Source organism: Dipodomys ordii, unplaced genomic scaffold (assembly GCF_000151885.1).
Source record: "Dipodomys ordii isolate 6190 unplaced genomic scaffold, Dord_2.0 Scaffold112, whole genome shotgun sequence".
Taxonomy (NCBI): Eukaryota; Metazoa; Chordata; class Mammalia; order Rodentia; family Heteromyidae; genus Dipodomys; species Dipodomys ordii.
In genome coordinates this window covers 2,836,697-2,864,260 of record NW_012267328.1, presented here as the reverse complement: position 1 = coordinate 2,864,260, position 27,564 = coordinate 2,836,697, and positions in this window count along the sequence as shown.

Here is a 27,564-nt window from a genome sequence, read left to right as displayed (position 1 = left end):
GTGTGTGTGTGTGTGTGTGTGTGTGTGTGTGTGTTATTGTGGCCGGCACTGTGTGTGCACTGCACTGCCTTGTAATTCTCCATGATGTCTTCTGAGAAATTCTGTTTTCCGTTCATCTCCAGGGTCTTTGCAGTTGCTTCTTGGAACACGTCCGTGGCTTTCCATTCTTTATTTAATGAATCTAGCCTTTCTGTCTCTACCTGCCAACTGTCTTCTCCCACACATTGTTTTGTCCCTCAAGGACAAAACCATCCAGTTATTTAATGTGCTTATGAGTGTCTGCCCCATAGCTTCAACAGCTCGGGTGAGCCCAGGACATAGAGAGTTCTAGAAGACTGCTTCCTAGCCTTCCCCACACCTCCCCCCAACATTGTCCATTTCCTCTGAGGGTTGCTGTTGAGTTGCAGATGGCTGGGAAGGTCGGGGAGGAGGAAACCCCAGGAAAGAAAGAGTGAGGGACGCCATTTCAACATCTGGCTTTTCCCCTGATCTGCTTGCCACTACTTAGGCCTGGGAAAACATGCACACCTGTCCGGTGCATTCTCCCAGGTTTCGAGCTGCATTCTATGGGAGGGGCAGCCTGGGGTATGATGCTCCCCGATTAGCTGACACTAGAACCCGCCGGCTTGGTTTGTAAGCACTGGTAATCACAGAACCCGTCTCATCTAGAGCTTTTAAAACACCGGCATGGATTCCAGGTTCCCGTTTCCTGCCTATGAGACAAAGCCTCCTTTAGCGAGCTTTAGGAATTCGATGTTGAGGATGTGTGGTCCAATCAGGTTCAGGAGAGTTTGCCTGTTCTTTTCAACCCATCAATTATCTTCTGTGAAACTTCAGAGCTGCTGCAGGAAGACTTCAAGCAGAGAACTATATTGAATGACCGGGGTGAATCAGGGTTTCGTTGTTGTTGTTATTTTGTTTTGTTTATGAAACAACAAATGTTACTCTTGGGTAAATCTTCAAAATGCTCTCCACCATGATGGAAAGAAATGGGTAGTGCTTGCTCAGGGTAGAGCATTTGTTCCATCTCCAAGAAGATAAAAAGAAGGGAAAGAATAGGAAAGGGAAGGAAGGGGTACATTTAAAGCAAAGATACTCATCAAGATAGCAGCTCAGAGACTCAATCTGAGGGGGAAACACTGTCAAGCGCGCATATGTAACATGTTTTATGTAAGTTGGTTTTTTTAAAGAAGTTAAAGCTGAAGATGTTTGGGTATTTGAAACATAAGGCATTTCAAATTTTAATGCTTTTCCTAAACAGAAAGGTAGGTAAAACAGAGAGGAAACACACTCCCTGCAATACTGCTTGTCTTTCCTGCTACATCTCCGGCATCCCTTTCGCATTGTCTAAGGTCATGTTGTCTTCTTCTGGCCAACAGCGTGATAAGCGATTTCTTATGAGAGATTTGGCTGAGAACTCGATTCTATCTCTCCTGGATGGTGTGAGCCGTTGAGAAGCAGGAAGGCTAGAAGGATGGTCGGTGCCCTGGCTCAGTGGCCAAAATGGAGCACATTTCCTGAGTGAGGGCTTCTCCTGTCTTCTACAACCAAACAGCACGAGGAAGAAGCGGGCCTTTATATTATATAACACCCATCCGGGACTTTCTCTTGTCCTCAGACACGTTTTTTTACCCCTCTATAATTCCCAGAGCAGGAAAAGGTCAATGATACACAACATCACCCTTTGAGACAGACATTCATTTAACCACTTATTAAGGAAGTCAATTCCTTTAACGAACTGTAATTGGTAACAGTGGGTGTTTTGTATCCTGGAAACTTTGTACTTTTTGTTCCTAGATGACAATAGTCTACTTCCAAAAAAAAAGGATGACTCAGCTCGTAAAACAGCACCTTCTGCCTTGCCAAATCTGACTGCTGATATTAAAGATGGGTCCCCCTTCCCTTACAAGTCTGCATTTGTTCAGGTTTCTAAGTTGTTGTTTTTCAGGTTTCTAAGCTGTTGTTTTTTAAGTCTCGTGTGACCCTCGTAATAATACTCAGCGACTCTTTCTACATACCAAGAATGATGGGGAAGGACTGGCTGACCCACACAATCCGTGCGGGTCGCTGCCGTTCTGCGTTGGTACGTCATACATTTCCTCAGGTAGCAGATGTCTGGCTGCAGATGAAATCCAGGTAGACGGAACCTCACGGCTAAGTGTCTTAATCTATCTGCTGCATGTCCAATGACAAGGGCGCTTGATCATAACCTTTGATTGACGGTTCCCCCATCATGTCTACTCACTTTTATGATCTGTTTGCCTTCCTCTGTGTGGGCTGAAATTCCCCAGGAAGCTCAGCTAGGATGCACCAAAAGTAGGCTTTGCAATCAGTGGTTGCCAGTCTGGGGGCTGCCGTTCTGTTGTCTAACCTAAAGTAGCCCTGCCTTTACAAAAATGGGGAACGTCCGGACTGTAGAAAGCCTGGAGCATGACTGGACTGACAGACAGACAGACAGACAGACATGCTTCTTCTCCACTGCCCATGGGCATTGTCCTGCATTGATCTTCTTTTTTTTTTAATGGTTTGTGAATGATGTTATAAGTATCTCTGTGGCCCTTGGCAAAAAAATCAAAGCTTCCTCACTTCTGGGAGAGACTGTTGGTGTCTGGGGCAGCTGTGGGCTGTGGCCAGCATGCCGTCTTCTCTTCGCGCACATCACTGTCTTATCTTGCTTCCGGGCTTTTATTTTCTGTTACAGTACTACCTTCGCTTGTTCTGTGTTTCCGTTTCGGAGTACCATGCGTGAGGCAGAGTACAAAAGGAGGCTTATTTCTCTTCCTTCCTGAAACTAGGAAGGCTAAGGTTCATGGAGACACCAAGAGTCTGTTGAAGGCCCCAGTTGGCTTTCAAGATGGTGCGTGGAAGGATGGAACCACCCCCCTCGAGTGGTGGAACGCAGAAGGATGGCAAGGAAGGAATTCTTTCTATCACTTCTAACTCTGGTCCAGAGGGAGGCGGAGCTTCATGATCTAACAACTACCACGTCACCCCAGCAAACGGACCCAACGTTTCCACGCATGAACTGTGGAACATCCTTAGGCCGTAACAAGTTGGAATCGTGGTTTGAAAACATGCGTCCTATGAAGATTGTTTTCTATTGCCACAATAGTTGTGGATGCTTATCAGACACGGGGTGACCTTTTGACTCAGATACACACGGGGTCCTGAGTAAATTAGGGCCGTTAACATCCCTGTCACCTCAGACTGGTATCACTGCTTTAGGGGAATAGATTGAAAATCCTCCCCATAGGTATTCTGAGACACACAATGCATTCCTGTTTGTTCATATGAACTGTATTCACTACCGGGAAAGCCCAGAATCTATTTCTCTCTCTAAGTATAATGACGCGCCATGGACTAGCAGTTCTGTAACCACAACTCTCCTCGTTCTGTAGTATCTAAAATGCCACTATCAACGTCACTAGTTAAACTGATTTAGATTCAGTATGTGAGTGAGGACTGTGTTTGCTTCAATTACTGGAGTTAACGTAGCACCAGCCAGGTCCATCTGTCTGGGAACAAACGGCAGGATGAGTTCCCTTTTGATGGCTGTGTAGTATCCACTGGTGTTTGTATCCTGCATTTTCTGTAATGGGCATCCTCCCATGGGCATGTAGGCTGATTCTATATCATAGCTGTGGCGAATAGCACTTAAATAAAGTGCAGATGGCTCCCTGATAGGCTGATTGCATTTCCTTTGGGAATATAGTTGTATAGTGTAGTTGAATGGATGGGTTCCAATATTTCTCCTTCTAGCTGAGTGAAGAGCATGTGTATCCTCTTTCTCAGTAAGGAAAACTCAGGGTTTCTTTCGGTATTTTCATGGTGATGAAGGATGTGGAGCACTTTGCTTTGCTTGTATATCTGTTAGGCATCTTTATTCCTTCTTTTGAGAAATGCCTGTTGAGGTCTTCAACCCATTTTAGATTAAATTTTTTTGTTAATATAAGTTCTACAGAGGGGATTCATTGTGAGGATATTTTACAACATACGTGCGATTGTCAGATTCACTCCATCTGTATTACTTAACTCTCTCCCTCTGCCTTCTTCCCCTGACAACCTTTGATGGATTGATTGTATTATGTAATTAATCCATGTATATACATTATTATGAAGTAAATTATAGATGTATATATGATTAAATTCTAAATTATAATTTATAATAATAAGCTTATAATATAAATTTATGTTCATTGTAATTCATTATAATTTATATTTATTATCATTATAAATGATATACATATCTATGATTTACCTCATAAGAATTTAGCCCATCCTCTTATTAGATTGTTGGTGGCTGTGTGGCTATAATGTTGCCTGAGTTCCTTGTAAATTCTAGATATTAACCATATCAAATGCAGAGTCTGCAGACACTTTTCCCTCCTCTGTAACTTCTCAGCACGTGGTGGATTTTTTTCCCCCTTTCCTCCACCAAAGCTTTCTGTCTTGATGTAATCCCATCAGTTAATTCTTGCTTTGGTTACCTGTGTTACCTGTACACATCCTGACACAGAAAATGCTTGTGTGGGAGGACCCCACACCATGAGAAATGCTAGAGGAAAACAGGAGAGCTGTTCAGCCTGGGTATTGTGTGTGTATATGTGAACCCTTGCACCAAATTCCCTGGAAATGGATCCATCACTATTTTACTCTTCGCAGTGTTCCTAATGAGTAGCTGTTGTGACTCACAGGTGCTAAACACTAATTAGCCACCTGCTGAGTTGGTAAACCACCTTCAACTTGGGCCAAAGCCTCTTACAGTAGTTATGGAAGTTAGTATCATCAGCGTATCAGGCTGACCGCAAGTGCCAGTGGGTATGAGGAGGAGCAGGAAGGGAAGGGAGTGTTCTGTCCAGGACAGAGTAAACTTGGGAAATGGGTTGTGTGCAAATTGGCTTGGGCTGACCTCAGAGGACAGCAGGGGACTGACGAGAGGCCCCTGGTGGTTGATGTGTGCTCTGAACCTATTTAGGGACATTGCCGTTTGCATACGTTTGCTCAGTGGATTTGCAGAACTGAACTAAGATGGGCAAATGGCCCGCATAGATTCCTGTGAAAGAATTCTGGATAGGAGGCTAATGTGTGTGGAGCAAGAGCACAAATGAATAATTGAAAATCGCACAGATACTTTTAGCGCTGGGATAAAATGCTCAAAGTCCACAAAACCGGGTATAAAACAAATAGTCATTATCTAATCAGATTTCCGTCCGCTGCAAAGTTGCTCCCCGCTAATCTCATTTGCTAAGAAGGACATCTGATAGAGGGGTTTGTATTTACGGTTGTGCAGGATCAACTTTTCCCCGAAGCGTGTGTTCTGGGCCCTGAGATGCGCGTTAATGTCGGTGAGATGAAGCCATCATCATTACCGAGACATTTAAAAACTCACCATCCGGAACGGGAAGGTGAGCCTCAGAGCTGTGGGCTGGGGGACCAGGCAGAACGGGACTGCACTTAACCATGCGTGCAATTGGAGAAGAGGATTTCCAGGTTTCTTAACTTAGGCAAGGAAAAAAAAAACGTTACAGACTTGGTAATTCTTCTATTGCAAAAGTGGCTAAAACAGTAGACCAAAAGAAAAAAAAAGTTCCCATTTGTCAATGAATCCTATGCTATTGACAAAATCTTGATGAAACAGCCGTGACCGCAAATTACAAAATATGCACCTTAATCTATGCGGTGTGTGAAATGTTAACTGTGTGTTTGCTCCAGTTGATTTCAGCCCTACATTCTGCATCCATAGCTAGCTAGTGCCTATGTTTCTGGCTACTTGGTTGGTTAAGATCGGGAGGATTGCAGTTCTAGGACAGAGCCAGGCATGAACGATCAAGAGATTCCACCCCAATAGAATAAGCCTGGGCGTGGTGACGCATACCTTACTGTCACAGCTGAGGTGGGAAACGAAAAGAGATAAGAGGTGACACCGTACTGCAAATCTAAACAGCACAAAGACAGGTCTGAAGGCACGGTTCACCCGTAGAGTGGCTCTGAAGGAAGGGCCAGGCCCTGATTGAACCCCAGTAGCTGATAACAGAGAGCTTTTGGGTTTCGAGTAACTAAGAGAGATATTCCCAAGAGGGGAGGCTTCACTATGGTGTGATTTCTCTAGCAGAAATCTTTGCTTTGTGGGAATTTGTAGCATGTCACCCGTAAGTAGAATTGTTGATGAAAGCTTGGTTGGTGGAAGTATATTTTTTTAAAAGCTCGAAGGTTATGAAAAAAGGCACCAAATGCACAGTAAATTTGACAGTCAGTGCACACTAGGAAAGCAAAAATGATAGCAGCAGGCGAACTAATTTCATCAAAGATGGTTGCTGCATAGAAGGGAATTTCGAGGCTAAAGTTATGGGGATTGATTACAAAGACTTTCTGTCCATGATGGGAATCATAATTTTTTTCTCTTTTCAAAACTCTTTAAATAGTTCTGATATTCAAAAGTCTGTGGGAATGTGGTAGCTAGAGAAAAGACCCAAGCGTTCCTTTTGAAATAATGCTGATCATTGTGACAGTGAATGCAAAGGAACTTCATAATTTTAAGATTCCCCCCCCCCAGGGAACTTACTTTGATGAAGGATGTTTGGAAAAGTTAACGTCAACGTTGGACCAAAAAAAAAAATACATCACAGTAAAAAAAAGAAATCCAGACTCGTATCTGAGCTCCTAAGTGTTTTTTTTTAAATTACTTTCAAACTCATTTTAAGATGCTCTGAATAATATTTCTTAGGTTTTAAGCAAACCTTTTAAAATATAGTAACTATAACTCTTGGCAAATAGTTTGCTAGAATAGCTGACTGACCTTAAGGAAGATTGAAGTTTGGTAGCTGAATCTGAGCAACAAAATCCTTTGTATCATTAGTTAGACGAAACATAAAGACCCTGATTTAGTACGCACGGTGAGTGATTTGCGAGGTTTACTTTTTATCAAGGACAATGTCTAGAAACACCTGTTACTAACAGGAAAGAAAAGAAAAGAAACAGTGAACTTTGAAGCAGATGAAATCCCAGACGTATAGGAAGGCACACACACATACACACACACACACACAAACACACTATAAATAAGTCCTGGATGGAAATGAACCTTGGTTTTCCTTCTATCCAGATGTAAGTCGTTCCCTATTGTTAAGCTCTTCATCAATCTCAGAATGAATAAAATGCCTGATACTACTGATTTTACACGCAATCTGACTACACATGCGATAAACGCCTGGCATTAAGGTGCTTCAGGAAGTCTGTGATGTATGGAAACAATCACGATAATGATTGGTGGAGCAGGGCTTAAGGGTGAGAGTCCTGCCTAGCTTACCGGAGGCCCTGATTTCAAACCCCAGCATCTCACCCTGACGTAAATGGCATTTCCTGTCTACCTCGGCCTTCCGGATTTTTCTTTTTGTGTTGCAATAATTAACTCACGGGATTTAATGAGTGTGGTGTTAGATCCTTGTGAGATGCATTTAAACAGGAATTTATTGGATGCATGCTCCACAGACGTCCATTGGGTGCTCAGTTTAAGAACCCAAGGGTTCCGTGAGATCAGACTTCTGTCTAGGGGGCATAGAGGAAGGGATAGGTAGTTTGGGGTGCAGCATTTGGAGCCAGAGCAGCATGTAGTAGATGACACGCTCCGTGCTTGACATCCACTTAAACCCTCTGAACCCCAGCCTTTCCACTGCATGCAAAGTAGATAAAAGCAGCTAAAAAGTAGATAAAATTGCCTACTTGTTCCAGAGACAAGTTTACTGTGTAAAACAGATCATGGGCATGTACCCCAGGAGGGCAGGGTGCATTCTAAAGTTTCCAGAAGTAGCCAGTTCTAGGCCATTATCAAATATTTGGGGAAGGGACAACCTGTCGAAACACTGGACATGTGTGACCCAAGCAGATAAAAACTTATCCATATTCGTGACCAAGAAAGATAGCATAGGTATTGCTTATAGTTGTGCAAAAACAAAACAAAAAAGTAGAAACTTGGACTTGGTTGAAGGGTGTGTAATTAAATTGCATCATATCACCTCAAGTAGACAGAATATGTAATGAAAATGAATGGGTTCCCGGGGATTAACGATGTACTGACACGGCAAAGATACAGCGTTGAGGTCTCCAAAGCAAAATATGGGGCATCAAAGAGGCAAAAAATGTGGACACGTAAAAAGCAATATAATACATTGCTTAACAGATAGACAGGTGCACGTACACAGAAAGGGCAGGAAGGGAAGTCAGAAAGGAAATGTCTAGCCTGGAACAGTGTGTACCTCTCCCCGAACTGTCCCGGGATTTCTGAAGTTCGAGTCCATCAGCCGGGCCACCTTCTGCTTTTAATGTTCATGTTACTGCTTTTTTTCCACAATAAAATAGTCAAAGGTGTAAAAACATCTTTTTTTTTTTCAGCAAGACATCGTCAGTGGCCAGCTATTTCAGAAGGTTGTGTTAGAAGCAAAGAAAAGACAGAAGGGAAGGACAGAAGCAGGGAAGGAATAAAAAAATGTGGTTTTTGTGTGTGTTGTTGTTTTTTTTTCAGCCAACGTGATTTTCTTGGCATATTTTCCCTTCCAAAGGCATTTTAGAGAGAGGAAGCTATCTTCCCCTCCTCCTCACCCCAAGTGTTGGGGATGGCAAGTTTATGTCTGATTAGTAGGCTGCAGGGAAGACTTAACTATTGCACTTTGACACAGGATGTATTTTAACATCTTGAACACACCGGTAGCTTTCCTTGTTTGAAGGCTGAGTGAGAAAAGGCATTGCGTGGCTAGTCTCTATACCTTTCTTCTTTTTATTTTAATAAGACACGGTATGGTTGTGGCAGACAATTTGATGTCATATTTTTCTATGATATTTTCCACAGCACACAGCAGGGTGTTGTTCTCTGCAGCTACAGGAGATGGAGGATTTTTTTTTCTCCTTTCCTTCCCTTCCCTTCTTTCTTTCTTTCTCTGCACATCAGAGTCTGAGAGACAAGCTCTCCCCAGCTCCAGGTACAAAGTCTATCAATAAACAGCCCGTCGTTTCGCTTTTCTCCTTTGTTATTTAATAAAGAAGAGGCAGGAGTGCGGTATCTGACAATTAGACAGCGTGCATTTTGGAAATGACGTCTCTCCTACGGATCATTCTCGGATGACCGGGAATCCTTCCCGCCTCTAGCCTCTCCCCTCTTTCAGCCCCGCAGGAATCAGCCTACAGCTTCCTAAAGGAATGTCCAGGCTGAGCACAGAGGCCTCTTGGCCTGGGATTCTCACCAAGGGGCAGGTGCGCATGGCACCTGTGTGTGCCACCTCCCAGGTCTTGGCCGCCGGTGGGCGTGGCTTGCTGACACACCTGGCTGATCAAGGGGCCAGTGTCTGGTTAGCATAGCAGCCATGCAGCCCGTTGCTAGGGAGCTTGCCTCCTGAGCATCCCTTGATCTATTTTTAAAATTCCACGCTTGTTTCCTCGCTGAAAAGAAGCAAAGAATAATAGCACTTGGCTTTCTCCTCTCTTTAAAGAAGCAGAGTAGTAACCAGTAAACCGACGAGGCTGGGACCTGTTGTGAAGTCACGAAGCATTTGCTAATTACGCTTTAGAATGTTATGGTATTTGTGCCCATCCACTTTCTGCTTAATTAATTTCCCGATAAGGCTGGTGTCGCAGAAGGGGGTGGGGCAGCCGATGTCTCGGAGGAGTCTAGGTGAAATAGGCTGGCATAGTTTTATTCTTTTAGTCTGTAGTGTAGCTCCTGGACCTCTATCATTCTGAGCCTTGAACAGTGGCTCACTGGGAGGTGGTCAGACCCCCTCCCCACCATGCGGGAATAGAGGAGAAATTCTGAGTGCTATTGAACAGTTTTCACAGCTGATACACAGAAAAACTACTTAGCACAGGTGTTTCTATAACTGTGAAATTCTGAAGATAATCTGTCTTCTCTGATGCTTAGATTCAGTGTTTTGTGTGGGATGGAATCGTATGGAACTTGTAAAATATCTGTAATATAAATAAAAAGAAGAAGAAAAAGGAGGAGGAGGAAAAGAGGAAGAGGAGGAGGAGGACGAGGAAGAAGGAGTTAGCTTTCTCACAGAACTCCAGAAATTGTTCCCTGTAGGGAAGAGGCTTTCTTTTTTTGCCTCTGGTAACTAGCAGTTTTCTTGGTATTTTTTAAAAAAAATCTCTCCAAGTTAAAATGAATTCAGTTTCAAATGCTGCTAGCGAATTTTTCAAAGGCTGTGTTATAGGCATGCAGGTGTGATGCGTTCTGGTAGAATAATAAAAGTGTGGGTCTCTATGTGTCATGATTTTCCTTTTTCCTGCGCTTTTCAAGAAGGGAGATTCCCTCCAACTCCTCTTTTTTATAGGCTACCGGCAACCTCCTTCCCACATCAGCTGATGAACCAGGCCGGGCATCTGCGTGCCTTCTTATTACAAGGTTAGAAAGAGGTCACACGTTCCAGAATCCTGAATCATAGTCCAGTGCTCTGCTCTGAAAACCAGGGTGGAGTACATTCCCTGCACCCCTCACGAGGGTGGTGTCCCTGGGCGAGGTAAAGGCTGGTGGAGTGGCTAAGACACATCAGTTAGCCAACTTTCACAGGGTCTGGGATGGGAAGCTACGGGTTTCTCCTACACCTGAGATCCCTGTGCTCTTCACTGAGTCAGAGAAGCCAGGGCGTTGCCACATTATAAATGCTAGGGTTGAGCTCTTGGGCAGTGGCTCACTATGTGTGTGGGTGAGGTGTGTGTTGTATGTGGTGTGTGTGTGTGTGTGTGTGTGTGTGTGTGTGTGTGTCTGTGTTAGAGACAGGGGTGAGCGCTGCCTCCACCCAAGAAGAAATCATATGTTAGATCAAGGAGCACAGAAGAAGGGAGGGATGGGATTCCATTACCCTTTTACACTAGTTTGTTGTTGTTGTTGACAGCTATCTGCAGGAGAAGAAAGGGGAAAGAATGACAGACCTACAGCATAGTCTGGGCAAAGGCGGAGATGTATAGCACCCCCCTTTCACAACCCCCCCCCTCTGGTGAGAACCAGTCAAATAAAGAAAGGAAATGGATTTCCTTTTGGATTTATGTTTACAGTCCTCAGTATGGTTTCTATCAATGGTCTCATGTTTATCTTCACAATAATACCGAAAGGTATTATGATCGCAATTGATATTCCTGGTTGGGGTTTTTTTGTTTTTTGTTTTTTTGGGTAACTGTGAGCAAAGGGTGAATTATACCAACATCTACGACGCCATTGAGAAATATTCAGCATTATTATGACTGCCATCATTACTGATGTGACTGTTAACTGTTATTTGTTGCTACTGTTTCTACCACGTCTAGTGAATCCTGTGGTTGGTATGGATGAAGCTAGTATATGATGTAGTAAATTCTCTAACCGGTCAGTGACAAAAACGGAGACTCAGCGGATATCACGGCCTGTGGAGTCTGGAGCCTTCATAAACTGTCTCGTCCATTGCAAGTGTTAATTTGTTCTGTAATCGACTTAGCTGTAGCTTTTGGTGGACCCTGGCATTCCAGATTCCTGGCTGAGATAAATAACTCCATAACTCCTGGCCCGGCAGCGAGCGCGAGATTCACCATGACCCCCACATCTGGGGACCAGCTCACATGTCCACTGGGATGTTACACAACCTTGGGTTTCACAAGCAGTTGGATCTACCAGGCTTTACCTGATGGGAGATATCATCCTTATTATCCTGGTCAGGAAACGAACCCACTGACAGCCTCACAGAGACACGGGAAGTCAATCTTTGGCTGTGTCGACACAGACATACTTGGAACAGATAGTCCATTGCTGTTAGAAAGCATGCAGAAGCAGAGAGCTGGCTCTCAGTGAATGCACTGGCAGAGAGGTTCGAGCAATATGTTTTTATATAGGTCCTGGCTACTTGGCTAAGCTACGGACAGACAGACACTCAAAGAAAGATGAATGAAGCGAATATTGACGCGATCAAAGAGAAACACAGCACACAGGCTCCGTTTCCCTGAAACCGCTCATTGCCCTTTCTCTGCAACACTCACAGAAGAGCGAAGCAAACTTTCCCTTGGCGAATCTCCGTCCCCAAAGATCACATATCCCTGGGAAACCCCCCACAAGAGACCCACACATATTTCAGAGCCTCAGCAAGCTACAGTTGTTGTCCAGGGAGTGAGGTGTTTATGGGATGGAGACGCAGAGGAGAAGTGACTGGCTCTGGAAGAGGAGAAAACTGATGTCACCTCCATGTGTGTGGAGAGGCATACAGCCCAGCCCTGGGTTCATCCTTTCTCCCCCAAGGGCCTCAAACACACACACACACACACACACACCACACACACACATGCACACACACAGGCACACACACACACACACTCGCACACGCAAACGCACACACCACATTTTAATGCATCACTTAACTTTTTGAAATATATATTCCTGGAGTTTCTCGTTTAAGATAGCCTGAGGAATCTCTTATTTTGAAAAATCTCCCATAGGGATATATATATATATATTTATATATATATATATATAATATACACACATGCATATATATGTATATACATATATACACATACATATATGTGTGTATATATAGTGTGTATATATACTATATATCTGTATATATTTATGTATATATATATATATATATATATATATATACACTAAAGACTGGGAACTGCTGTTTTTAAGACCTGTTTTAATATTGAATTTTCCATATGAGGAAGATAAATGATGTGTAAATAACTATTATGCCAGCTTACCAGTTAAGAACTATATCTAAAAAGTCCCCCTCCTAAACAAAGTAAGGAGAATTAAATAGTAATCTTCTAAATCCTGTCTTATATGTGGAATTAAGATGTGTTGTTTTATTAAGTATCTACTCTTGGAAACTCTTAATGCTTCCTCTTAAAAGAAAACAGATGATTGTGGTAAAGGAGCTGGGTTAGGTAGTATTTGGGGTGGGGGCTGTTTCAGCTTGAGAAATGCCAGGCCTCCCCCCGTCCCCTGGGAGAATTCCTGTGAGCCTTGCTCATTTGTGGTGACACACACTCAACTTCCTAATTCCGCTTGATTCTAATATCACATCAGAAGAGGGCTGCTAGGTCGCCCCCAATGGACTGTTAGCATCATGGCACAGTTAACTTTGAGTTTCTTTTTTTCCTCACGTCAGGACTCATCGGAACTTCCTTCCACCATTTAGTTTTTCTGAAGAGAAGGCTCTTCAGCTAGAGGCCACTAACTTGTCTTCACGCTTTCTCTCCTCCTTCACAGATCAAATACAGCTTTGGCTGTATACAGGTTCCAGACAATGACTCTACACACTCAATTCCACATTGAGCCCCGCGCGCGAGAAAATTTCATCCTTCCCAACTGCGAATGCTAATATTAAATAGACAGACAGAACCATATTTCAGACAGAGACATAGTTCAGGACCTTGTGAAAGAAAACTCAAATTTATGTTCTTGCTATCTGTGTTGTGGGTAGCACTTTCTTGAAAAGTAAAACTTTCTGCAATGGTAGGGCAACAGAGCCAGAGAAATAGAGCCAGAGAGGTAGACAGAAACAGAGGAAATGGAGGGAGGGAGGGGAAGGGAGGGAGAGAGAGGAAGAGGGAGAGGGGAGGGGGGGAGAGAGGGAGGGAGGGAGGGAGGGAGGGAGGAGAAGTATGCCAGGGGAACATTCAAATGTTGCTCTATCGCCTTGGAAATGCCAGAAGATGACTTTTTGCTTTATGCTGTTTCCTTAAGCAGTAGTATCACTGGGAACACTGAATGGCTGGCTATGTTACCCAGGGATTGGCTAATCTTCCGTTTTCTCACTTTCTAGCTAAGGAAACTACCATGCACAGTACTTAGCTATGTTTTGCAAGGTAGAAAGGCTGCCTGAAGTTGGGGAGAGGGCCCCCCAAATCCCAGCAAAGGGCCAGATCCTGTGACTTCCAAACTCTCTTCTTCCTGAAAGGTAGGGGGGCTAGGCGGGGGACTTGAGCCAGCTCCTCTAGCCCTTTAATTAGAGGAACGGTGTTTCCTAGTCTTTTGCATCTTGGCTTTTCTTACTGGAAGTCTTTCATTGAGATGATTCTGCTGGTCAGAAATAATTTGAAAATGATTGCTGTTAATAAATTTCACTTGATAAAAGATTTCCGAGCTTAATCCTGGCTCTGAAAAGATATTCTGGCCTTGGTTATGCATGCGTTCTGACCCACACATCGTTTTATCTAGAAAGTATTTTTGTTACTTATAAATAGATAAAGGTTTTTTTTGTATGTATAATGAGTTTTTCTGTCCGTTTCAACGTATTTGAAGATACCGGGTTTTAATCCTTTTATCAATAACTTAATTAAGTCAACTCGAAGCATACTTTCTTTGAATTCTTCTCTCCTATGACACCACAATTAACAGAGAGACTTTGGGGAACACATATACCTTTGAATAAACTTTGGTCATCCAATAATACAGATGCATACCTAGTTTAAGGCTGTATTATATGAAACTGAGTCTTTCTGTCAAAGTCATTTTCAAATCCTGTCAAATCCTTGCAGTCAGTAAAAGACTAGTAAATCTTAGACATATACAGAAAAAGTACAAACCCTTTTAAGAAATTGCTTGGAGACTTAGGTGTGTTTGTACACTCACCAGTTTATTACCAGTCTGTTTTTTAAGCTAAACTTTTCTCTCTTGAACTTGTATACACCTTGTCTAAATTCCGGCTCAGATTTCCCCACTCCCAGAATGTTTCCACCTTTGCATTTTAATTATTGACCTCATGGTTGGAGACCATCCACGTGGGTTCACCTGCGTGTGCGTTTGCTGCCAAAGTAGGAAGCATGTTAAAGGCACTGGTTAAGAACAGAACAAGACAGTGCAATCAAACCAACCAACAAGCAGCAGCAGCAACCAATTCTCTACCAAATTGCCCTTGAACTATTTGACAGTCCTGGGCACACACTAGGAGGAGAGCATATCTAAATACGTCCTTCCTTTGTGAGAACTCTGTGTTTGGCTTTTCCGTCGACCTTTCTCTGGAGAGGAGGCAGCCACCATTTTCTGAGAGGAAGGACACTTACATAACAGCGGATGCTGAGATCCACGCAGATCCTCGCTGTTTACCAACCGCGCTTGCCCCCACCGCGCCCCTCTGAGTTTGAACAGGAGTGGGACCACTCTGTTTCGCTCAGCCTCTCCCAGCATTCATTCACCATCTCACATCACTTTGGGAAGCACTAAAAATACCTCACCCACATTTTGAGGGGCGCAGAGGAGGGGGGGGAACTCATTGATTTTTCTGAAAGCTATTTGTTAATTAACATCAAAGGAATGAATTCTGACTCCGCATAGCCTAGTGAGTGGCATTTTTCCATAGTCCTGGTTGCTATGGTGATGAAGGAAACTCGTTTGTTCTGGGTCACTCCTAAATTTGTGCATGAAAGCGTAAGAGATTATTCCTGTCTAATCAAGTTATATGGAAAAGTTGAAGGGGAGGTGCTGTGTTTTTATAGCCATCAACCTTCAATATAATAGAACACAATGGCTGATGGGGAAAAAAGGGGGTGGGGGATTATAGCTTCCTTTAAAACACAGAGTAGAGAATTTCTAACTGACCCCAAAGCTTCTTGTAGCAGAATATCATTTTTTTTTCCATGCACTAATATGAAGAATGTGGAATCACATTTCTTAAAGGGAATTAGAGTACATATTGAAAAACTCTACAACCCGACTTTGCATAATGAATAAAGAGTAGAGTGTGCATTCATTAAACAATTTTACTTTTGAACTTAAATTCTACAGTGTGTCAAATGCCTCACTAGCTCTGCCTTGCCAGGAAGCCAAGTTCTGTTACAATTAACATAATTGGGGAAGCTGGAATGGAAAAGAAACGGCTTCACCTCTTCTTTACCAGATGTCCTGGCCCCTGTGGTATATAGATTTAAGCATCTTTTTCACATCCCTCTGCTCACCAACACCTCCGTTATTCCTGAAGCAGATGGCAGTTCTGTATGTCATTATTGGACTTTGTCAACCCAAGCATTATTATTTTTTATAAAAGATGGTGGGTTTATTTCCGTTTGGGTTTCATTTGTATTAAGCTTGCTGACCCCCCCCCTCTCTCCCACACGGATTTGGATTTATTACTGTATGGTTAGGTAAAAATTCCTTAGTATTTTTTTTAACACTTCATCCTTCTTATCTATAGGACAAGGATAATAAGAATGACCTATACAGATATTTTTACGGCTTTCCTCGCTCTGTGTATCGTCTCTGAATGCATAATAATGTATACCCAATATCTTGCAGCTTCATGTAACAAATATTTGTTAATTTGGTGGAGTTCCCAAGGGTGAGGAGCAGTGTGGCGGGGTGATTGTACCGGACACGACTCATGATGCGGATGTAACTATAGCCACGGACATCTGGGGCCTAGGGGACCAAGTTCCAGGCCCACTCATTGGTGGGGGGGAGGGGGACAGGAGAGAGGGCTGGTGCTTCATTGCTCTATGCTGATCAAGGTCACTACTCACCGCGTGCTTGTCTGCTTGGCATCTGGCCTCCCTTAGAGGCTACTCTGAGGAGCAAGAACAAGAAAGACCACCAGCACGCAAGTCACTCGCCATTAGGTGACCTAATTTCAGGAGTGAGAACCATTACATGTGCTGGATTTTACTTGATTAGAAGCAAATGACACACTAGCCCACTAAGACCACGCCTCAGAGCAGGAGCCTGGAGCTCTACCTACAGAAGAGCACCAGAGACTTTGCAGGTAATGTGTGCAAATGTGACTGCACACCCTTCCCCAGGCAGACAGAGCCTCCTCTCACTGCAGGCTCAGCTCCAACCCCGAGTCTCCCAGTCTTCATCCCTCTCTTGTACGGGATCCGGTGTCTGGATTTGGTGTCCAAAAGCCGCTCGGTGTGTGTGGTTTCCTTCTGACTCTGAAACCAGAGGTACGGGTGTCATCCATCCCAATACATTCAATATATAACGGCAAGAGACGCTCACGCCAGCTCCTGGAAGCGTTTCTAACCCACACGTAAGCATAGAGGAGACATAACTGGTTATTCGTATAGAGCGTGTGTGAACCCAGGGCAAATACCAGCCATTCCCTGATTAAGTCAGTCTCAACCATCTGAGACTACGTTGCTGTGGCTTTGATCTCCACCCTCAGGACTCCTCATTCTTCCTTCTCATTTATTCTTGTATTGTTCTTTGCACAAGGAGAAGAATATGGTTGCAACTGAGCCATCTTCTCAGCCTGCTTAACTAGTACTGTATATATATATGTAAATATATATGGATCTATGTGTATATATGTATGTATGTGTGTATATATATATGTAAATATATATGGATCTATGTGTATATATGTATGTATGTGTATATATATATGTATATATATACATATATATATATATATATATATATATATAGTATGGTATTCAGGGTTGAACTCAGGCCTGATACTCACTCATACTTGCTAGGCAGGTATGGTGCCATTTGATTAACACAGATAGCCCCTTTACTTACAAGTTATTTATTGACCTAGACACATGCACGCACACACGTGCGTGCACACACACACACACACACACACACACACACACACACTTTGTATCCAGACCAGTATCAGATTGCAATCCTATCACCTGTGTCTCATGGGTAGATGGGTATACAGCCATGCTTCACCCCTCCAGGCCCTCATTTACTGAGGTCCCAAGCACTCTTTCCATTTCACAGTGTTTCTGTCACTTGGACTTTCACGTTTGGCCGTGTCACTGGATCTATAATTCCTCCAGAGAATGCTTTGGTCTCTACGACTTTCATTGGATCGGATTCCATTAGGTAAAAGCCACAGTCTAATTTCCTCCAGATAAATCTTTCTTGGGATCACAGGGCACCCTGGAGGGACACTGCCCAGGAGATCCCCGGCTGCCCAGCGGGGTACAGGTGCGGTGATCCATAAGACACACACCCTACCCCTTCCCCAGGTCTTTACATTGGAATGAAAGGACTCCAGGTTGGCTCCAAAGGAAATCACCTTACAGGCACCCTGCACGTGCTGCTCCTTTAATGGTAGAATCCCGTCTTGCTGGAAAGTCCTGAGAATGTTCAAAACCACCAGGCGTAGGCCCCCTCAAGTTGAGGAAGGATTGTCTGGGTCGGTTGCTCTTATCAGACATTTTTACAGGGAGCTCAAGAACTGGAGCTGGAGACCCACTCTCAGCAGAGGTTGGAGAAACTCACTGGGCAAGTGAGCCTGGACACTTCAGATCCCGGTTCGCCCTGGGACGTTTAGCCCAGTTCAGTTCCACCCTGGGCTGGGTCCCAGGCCTCTGAGCCTCCCTCCGGGGCTCGAGGCCGTCCCCCCGGAGCAGCCGATCTCGAGTGTGAGAGTGAGATAAAGCATTTCACAATCTGAGCTCGCTGTGCCAGTCCCTCACCCCCACCCCATCCTCATCAGAGCCAGACCGTCTGGGTGTGGTCGTACGCGCCTACTGCCCAGCTATGGGAAAGGACTAAATGGGAGGATCCTAGTCAAGGGCAGCCGAGGCAATAATAGACTGCATCTGAAAAATACAGCACAGGGACTGGGGGCGTGGTTCAAGTAGTAGAGTGCCTACCTAGCAAGATGAAGTCCCCAAGTTCAAAATCCAGGTTGTTTTTCTTTTTTCTGAGAACAAATGAACAAATGGAATGGACAGAGAAATGGAAGGAAGGAAAGGAAGGAGGGAGGAAGGGAGAGAAAAGAAAAGTAAAAAGACATGCCATTCATGTATTTTTATTGTAAGAATACCCTACCAAGCCTTGCACACTGGCCCATTTTGGGAAATGGAAAAAGAAGATACGTATGTATCTGTTGGAGCGTGGGCAACCTGTAATGGCGAACCCAATTGGTTCGATATTGCTGGAGCTTAGTTATAATATTACTGATGTAATCAAAGTGTACTATATAACTATATGGTCATAATGGTTAAACATAATAACGAACACATGGTGTGGGATTTAAAAATAGAAAAAGACTCGCAGGGTCTCTGAACAACTCTGATGCTTGCCCTATTAATTGGAATTAAGTATGAGCACAAGGCGCTGTCTTAACTTCTCCGGTTGTGCTGCGTCCCACACCTAGTGGCTCACAGGATGGTGTACTTTCTGCTTACTTGTCTGGGGCTCACCTATCCAGGGGCTGTCTGACGCATGCTGCTCTCTGCTTCCCTTGGTGTAGACGTGTTTGCACCAAGCTCTTCTCCATGTAGGACTTGTGGGCCCTGCCTCAGTGGGAGGGTCAGAGCCTGCTATCCCCGCCCCCCGTGGCCTGAGGATGCAGAAGGAGAGCCTCTGGCATCTCTGCAAGATGGAGCGGTGACTCTGCTGTCTCATTCCCCTCTTCCCCTGCCTAAGAGCTAACAGGGTGAGAAAATAACCCCACCACAAAGAGAAAAGCTTAAAGATCACATCAAAAAATACATAAATACGGAGAAGGGTAATGACTCGAGAAGAATGGAATTCATCACAACAAAGAAGGACTATATTACCTGCAGATGGGACTCCATGACACCAGGGTTAGACAGTGGTCACGGTACTTAGACATTGGGAAAGCCCATCTCCTTCTCTAAGTGTGTTCGTGAATCAGTTGCCTAACAGCTCGGCAACTTAGTTTTCTCATCCTGGCCACAACACTTGTAAAGGTTTAAAGGAACCACACGTATGCGCGAGTGACTACCAACATCCCATATATAGCAAGAACTCCCAATCAAAGCACTAGAAATTTAGAAAAAAAAAGATGCTAAAGCCATGAGAATTCATATCCTGCTAGAAGAAGCAAAAACACCCATTTGTAAAACAACTAGAAAATGATTACCATCCACCTCTAAGCAAGAACAAGTGCTTGATATCTGATCTGCGGGGATCCAATTTTATTTAGGACGCTTTCTGATACCTTAAAATGGTGCTCGCTGAATGAAAGACTTCACTTTTCTCTCTCTCTCTCCCTTTGATTTCTGAACAATTAATTTCAGGAGAGCGTGCATATATTTCCATTCATCTTAACTGTTTATAAGATACTCTGGCAGGGAGGTGACATGGTTGTCATAGAAGCAGTCAAGAATTCAGAACTCAGGAGAGTATTTGCAGCTGACCATGCTTGCTTTTACAATACAAAAGATTTCCTTCTAATATGTCACTTAGGAAAGAACACATCCATCGGCATTTCCACCTAAGATATCAGTTCAGGTTCATTCAGAGTCCTTTAAGTGTCTAAATACAGGTGGAGGGATCTACATATATCTGTACCTCATATGTATTCGTGTGTTTTATGTGTTGCTCATTCTTGCCCTTCATTGCTTTGCCGGGTGTATAATAAATTTCTCTCCTTTACTGGATACAGACACTCAAGGATCGATCCTTTCTCATTTAGCTTTGTTTCCACAGTGAGCAGAATGTCTACTCTCAAAGAATCTTCAATTTGTTTGGGGGAGAGAAAAATACTTAAAAAATAAATGCTCAAGGAAACAGATAAAGATATAGAAAGTAACTGGACACCCTTAAGTAGTTGGTCTACGTGTCTGTGCTTTGCATTCATTTATCTTTTTGTGTGACTTTTAACGCTATTTTCAGAGGTATTAATTACGTCTTCCTACACCCCAAAGTTTTATTTCAGTTCTGTTTAGCAGAGACCTATACTGTTCCTGAAGAAAGACAAGATGGGTACTCCGGAAGCTGGCTGTAAGGTGATTAAGATACCCTGGTTGCTCGTAGAGATCCTGCTACATGGGAAAAAATCAAATAAAAAGCTGTCGGTTGTTTGGTGCACGAGAAGGAAGAATGAAATCTTGAGCGTTCGTTCTTTGCTCTAAGGGAAAAAGAATTCACAAAGTAGATGACATTTGAACTGCCCTTACAAGATGGATAGGATTTAATTAAGGAAACAGCACGTTGGATCAAAGTACTTTAGAAACCAAAAATATAGAGAGGTCTTACAGTCCGTTAACACTCTCCATCTTGGACTTAGGCAAAATACATAGGCTGGAATATAGCTGTAGAACTTCAGTGAATAATGTTCGTATATGAATCCAGAGAGAGAGAGAGAGAATGTCAAGACAAATCCAAACAGAGAAATATACAGAGAGAGGAAAATCTGGAGAGACTGTGAATAAAGAAAACAGGAACATGAATGAGAAGAAAAGGAGGCCCAGAAATGACCACAATAGGTAAGAAAAGGGACCTGTCATGGGAAAGAATGTTGGTCATTCTGTGTACCAGTGAGAACTGAGAGGAAAATATTAGTTGGTAGATAGATAGATAGATAGATAGATAGATATAGAGATAGCTAGAAAGATAGATATAGAGATAGCTAGCTAGCTAGGTAGATAGATAGATTAGATAGATAGATAGATAGATAGATAGATAGATAGATAGATAGATAGATAGATAGATAGATAGATAGATAGATAGATAGATAGATAGATAGATATAGAGATAGATAGATAGATAGATATAGAGATAGCTAGCTAGCTAGGTAGAGAGATAGATTAGATAGATAGATAGATAGATAGATATAGAGATAGATAGATAGATAGATAGATATAGAGATAGCTAGCTAGCTAGGTAGAGAGATAGATTAGATAGATAGATAGATAGATAGATAGATAGATAGATAGATAGATAGATAGATAGATAGATATAGAGATAGATAGATAGATATAGAGATAGATAGATAGATATAGAGATAGCTAGCTAGCTAGGTAGCTAAGATAGATTAGATAGATAGATAGATAGATAGATAGATAGATAGATAGATAGATAGACAGACAGACAGACCTTACTGGAGAGGAAGATGTTTTCCCTATGGCTGGAGGGAAAAAAAATTAAGAAATTAACAAATGTACATCCTAAGGAGAAGGAGAGAGAAGGGTCCTCATGTCACCCCAAGGTTCACAAGGGTGAAATCAGATCATAAAGAGCCTTGTCTCTTCTTGTTCCTTCATCTGGACCCCTGGAAATTTCAGCCAGGTGCTGGGGTCCCACCCCCAGCCCCACCCCCGCCCCGGTGTTTTTAGTCCATCTTATTCTGTAATCGAATCATCTCAACCGCTGTTTAACCTCAAAAGCAATTCAATTTAGGACGGATGGTTTCATTATGCTTAGATGCTTGCAGTGTGGGTGGGAGGCATGGATTCGTTTCTCTCTCTCCTTGATTCCCACTTTCCCCCCTGTGTTTACTCCTCCAGGATCTCCCTAGGTGGAGAATGGACTAAGGAGGAAATCACCCCTTTGCTGCTGTAACCCGCATCATTTTCCTCCTCTTGAGATCCAAGGGACTTCTCAGAGATGCTCCTGCAGGGTCTAGAACCCAGGGCAGAAATCCAGGCTGACTGCGGTTCTCCCTTCTCTCTTCTTCCTCCGGTCCTCTGCATATCTGTGCTCTGTACAGGCACCTGATCTTTCCATCCAGCCTTTCAAACATTCCCCAGATCACGCCTCCCATCCCCGTCCCAGCCATGGGCTAGCTCAGGGAATGTATGCTTTTTTCCCAGCCATTCATAGATGAGTAGCCTTCTCTCTCCTCTTAGCATCAGCCTGAGCCACTGCAGGCTGGAGCTTTTAAATTCAGGACGGTATGTCAGACTTAGGTTCCCTCCCTCAAGAGACGCCTAGGTAAGGTATCTTTGGGGTCCATTCTGAAAGCATTTTTTTTTCTTGGTAAAAATTGAGAGCCAAGGATAGGATATCACAAGATTCTCCCAGTTCCTCCCAGTGGAGTTTCCCCCTAGCCTCTTGTACCTCCATCTCTTATACATCCGAAAGGTAGCAGGCCTTAGAAGCAGAGCTGGGCTTGAGCCATCTCCTTTGCAAGTGCTGGGTAGCTAGTTTAGCATCTCCCTTTAGGAGGAGGGAGAATTTGGCAAGTACTCTGCTATTCTCAGCCAAGGACCTATACAGAAAATTCAAGATAACAGGAAGACTTGAATTTAACATCCTGGTACATTAGTAAAATGGGATATTAAATCACTTATTGAGACTGAACCAGGGCATTTAGGGATTTTTTTGTGGTTATTAAAAGAGAGAAAAGAGACTTTACTAAGTGGGGCAGATAATCAATTAGCAGTGAGGGAAAATGTTTGGTGAATAGCAATTGTGATAACGTCAGTTTGAACTACAGGCCATCAATACGTTTCTGGGAATTTTGCTGTCAAATCCAGTAATGTGGAAATTAGACAGGAAAAAATAACAAAGACGATATCATTTGTTTCCCTGCTCTCCCCCACCCCACCCCAAGCATAATGGTCAACAAGATGTTTTGCCCACACAGAATCTAGTTGGAAAGGGAGTGACAATTCTAACATTAGCAATTCAGTAAGCACCAAGAACTTGCCTTAATGTGCGTACCTTACCTTGCATGATTCTTCTCTTAAAGGAAAGGAGTCTTAGATCCAGTGACCTGTAGCCTTTTCCCCCTTCTTGTCCTGCAGGCAGGAGGGCTTTGAAGTCAGATCTGCTCCCACAGAATCAGCATAGAATCAGGCTAGCAGGAGGCTAATGACCGAAAGAAGAAGAGCTGAGGTTCCTGGGAAATGGAGTGATAGGCTGGAGAGTCCAATATGGAAGTCTGCAGTTACTGTGGGAGGGTCTTTAAGAAGTACGAGCTAGCCCAGATACAGTCGAGATGAGAGACACCAAGGAAGAAGAAAGAAAGAAATCCTAGACCCCCAGTGGCTGATCAGATTTAACCGGTGGCTTATCCAGTGATAAGAAAGCAAGTTATGTTTACTCGGCTCTTCTCGGGATTTCCTCCTCATCAGTCACTCAGAGGTGCATGAAGAATTAGGATTAGGGCATGGAGGGCAAACTCTCAGTTCATGTTTTCGGAAGGCTAAAAGAATCTTTCTCCTAGATTCGTTGGTTCCTACCAGTTCACATGGGCACGGGTCTCCCAAAGGTCTGGATGGACCCCAGATTCTGACATACCTAGTGCTGGTGGAAGATGTGAAATTTCCACGGACCGCCACACGGGTAGCCTAATGCAACATCTCACACCCCAGGCTGGTGGGAGAGAGTGGGACCCATCCTCAACTCCTTTCCCGTGTGACGCAGAGCCCTGGGCCTGACTCGGGTCTTCAAGATCCTAAACAAAGGAACTTTTCGGGCACATTCATGGAGAAGACCCCCAGAGCATCCTCTGCCTAGCCAGCTACCTGCCCCAGCCCTGGGAGACGATCCTGCTAGTGGACATGGCTTGTTTCATCTTTCAAATTAAAAACAAAAATTCTATATAAAACTATGCACATCATTTAACCATTGCTGCAGAACAGGAAGAAGACAATGCAAATCCCCTGAAAATGCTCTCCCTGTCAACTTGCCCTTGTTACCATTTTAGTGACTATTATTTTCAACCGTTCTCTCTGACTAGGTATTTATAGAATGTTTTTTTGTAACTAAGATCCCCAGCATACTGGCTTATTGGCAACCTGTTGGTGTCATTTAATAACGTTCCATAGACACCTTTTTTTTTTTATCTCAACGTACTTATATCTACCTCATTATTTTTAATGGCTGCATGCTACTCCTTTGTGGGGATAAGCCATTGTTGGTTCTTTAAGACTGGTGCTTTCTTGAAGGACGTTGAAATTGTTTCCAACATTTTGCTTTTGTAAGCAGGCTTTAATGAACATCCCTAGGTACCCTTGTGCACCGCGGCCTCTATTGTATTCTTTGGAGAAATTCTTCTGTCTGGAGATACTCTTGAAACCTGTTTGGGTATAAGTCGAAATTTTCCCAGCGCACACCATTGTCTTCTTTTATTCCTAATTATTTGTATATAGAACATGGATGGCTCTTTTTGAGTGTTCCCCCTCTCCCCTCCAGAGCCGGTACACTACGGCTCTTACCTTCCAACTCTGTAGGTTGTTTGGAAGGAGAGAGCACGCTCCTTCTGTGTCTGTGTGGCAGCTGCCAGGGTGGCACTGGTAGCTGAGAAAGATGAGAGCTTTCTTGGTGGTTTAGTGGAATGCCAGCACCGTCGGAGGCTGGCGAGTGTGTTGTTGATTTGTCTTGTCTGAAAAGAAGCGCAGGCTGTGGGTTCACCATCGTAATGAGGGAGAACTTGAGTAAGATGGGGAACCGTCATTGTCATGTGCTCGCGACCTTGGGGACCGAGAAGGTAAGCCGTCGGGAGAATATCTGGGCTCAGTTGTCCGACTTCTTTACTTCCCCAGACACACCTGTCTTCAGAGCGCCAACGCACCTGAGCCGCAGGGAGGGGAGGCCCTTCCAGTTCCTCACACAGACCCCCTTCTCTTCCGTCTCTGCTGATGTTGTCTCCTCCGTCCTGCGGCTAGAATTCTTCTTCTCTTTCGGGAATACAGACCTGGTGCTTTGCTGGCGGAGCTGTACTAGGAGCTCATCATGGGCACAGTTTCTCCAACGGCTCCTAACCCACAGCCGGCCCCAAGCAAACAGAGCCAAGTAACCCTGGATTTGACCCCAGGAAGCCACAGCCCAAACGAAGCTGTCCTCCCTTACACTGTTTTCCTCAAGGATTATAGTCCCATTGGCTAAAAGCGGACAAACCTAATACCTGTCTACTGACAGCAAACAACATTTTAGAAGAAGCCAGAGGTAGGATTTCTGAGATTATTCCCGAGTCCTATATTTGATATTTCCCAAATGTGCTTCCCAGGGCAACCACCACCTTCTCTGCTTTGATTCCAACCAAGCTGTGCATAGTAAGTCCTTTAAAACAAATCCTAGGATTGCACCAGCGTAAGAAAAATCTATAATGGCAAAGTTCTAAGTTAAAATTTACAAATAATGAAATCTATCTATCTATCTATCTATCTATCTATCTATCTATCTATCTATCTATCTATCTATCTATCTATCTCTTTCTCTCTCCATCCAAGTATCTATTTATCTGTCTATCTGTCCTCCATCCATCTCTATCCATCCATCCTTCTATCCACTATCTATCATCTATCCATCCATCCTGCATCTATCTTCTATCAATCTACCATCTATATATCTTATCTTTTTATCTATCTATCTATCTTATCTATCTTATCTATCTATCTATCTATCTATCTATCTATCTATCTATCTATCTATCTATCTATCTATCGTGATACTGGAGGCCCAAGTACATTGAGAGGTGCTGCCACTAGATTGTTTTTCAAATCGTAGGAGACTCAGTTCAGATTGATTGGCAAACTGTTTGTAAACAATTACGAGATTTTATTTTTCGACTGCCTCCAATGTGTTTTTCTGGGGAGTTTAAATATTCCCAGCGAACTTCACCTTATCAAATTCTGTAAGTCAACGAATTTCCAATTGGCAGCCTTTGGATTAATGTGATTTAGATCACAGATCAAAGACTTTGCATTTTTAATGAGCACACCTTCCCTTTTGTGTGTCTTCCGGGAGCTCTGTGACTTGGGGAAGAACCGGGCATGTGATTAAGCACTTCTAAGCTTTACTGATTCCATTCTTTTTCAGCTTTTTTGGGGAAAAAAAAAAACCAACCAACCAAACTTCTGCTGCTAGAAAGAATGAAGAAAGCAACCCCGTCTATAGGAACGAGACAAGAGAGAGTTCTGTATGAAGTAGACAGTTATCATGACATAGACCCAAAGCTCAGATACAGAGAGGTTCAAACTTGGTCACCTCCCCCCACGTGGAGATTGTAGAGAACCCTGGGCTGCTAGGAGTGGAGGCTTAGCAGGGGCTCCTCACCTTAAAAACTTCATAAACTGTAACCGTACAACTTTCCTTCTTGGAACTGAGAAAAACAACAGGCCCTCTTCCTTTCCTAGTGAGTTAGTGATTGGACAGCTCTTCATAGGTGTCAGAACAGTGTTCATGAAGTGTAATTTACTTCTTTATTCTTGTGGGTTGATTGTTGTTAGTAGATAGACAGTTCAGTCCACATTCTTAAGCTTAGCTCTGCTGTTTAGAAAGTTTTATTTACACCGGCTTTATTTACAGCCAGATTCAGGACTTTATATTTTGTACACTGTGGCTATTATATATTAGTTTGCTATTTAGCACTTGATCTGTTAACATTCACTCGTGTACTATGAAGTTGTTTACGTGTCCAAATTGTTCTCCTAGCTTTTTTGTTCATCTATTCCTTTTGGCTTGGGCTGATCTTCCCAATCTCCACCTGCTGAATTGCTAGGATTAAGGGTGTGAGACACCTTACTTGACTTATTTTAATTAAGCAGATTTCCTGTGGACAATGTGTATTTGTTTGTTTTTTCTCCCTCTGCACTTTGTTGGATTCTGCCATTAGTGCCTTCAGTTTGCATCTATCCATCATCCCCAGTGCTTCTTGTTTTGTGTCCAATTGTTTTCTGCATATCAAACAAACAGTTTTAGCTTTGAATTTTAAAGATCCAGACCCGTGACGGCCTTCTTGTTTGATGGTTTGTCAACATTGTGAGTGAAAATACTTTGAAGAACATGAGAAGTTCAAGGCATCCTCTAGATACATAATCTACTTTTAACTTCCACTTAGCATTCTATTGGAAATGTGAAGCAGGGTCAAATGAACACGCACAAATTGTGAGTGTGTGTGTGTGTGTGTATGTATGTGTGTGTGTGTGTGTCCCTAGACCACATGT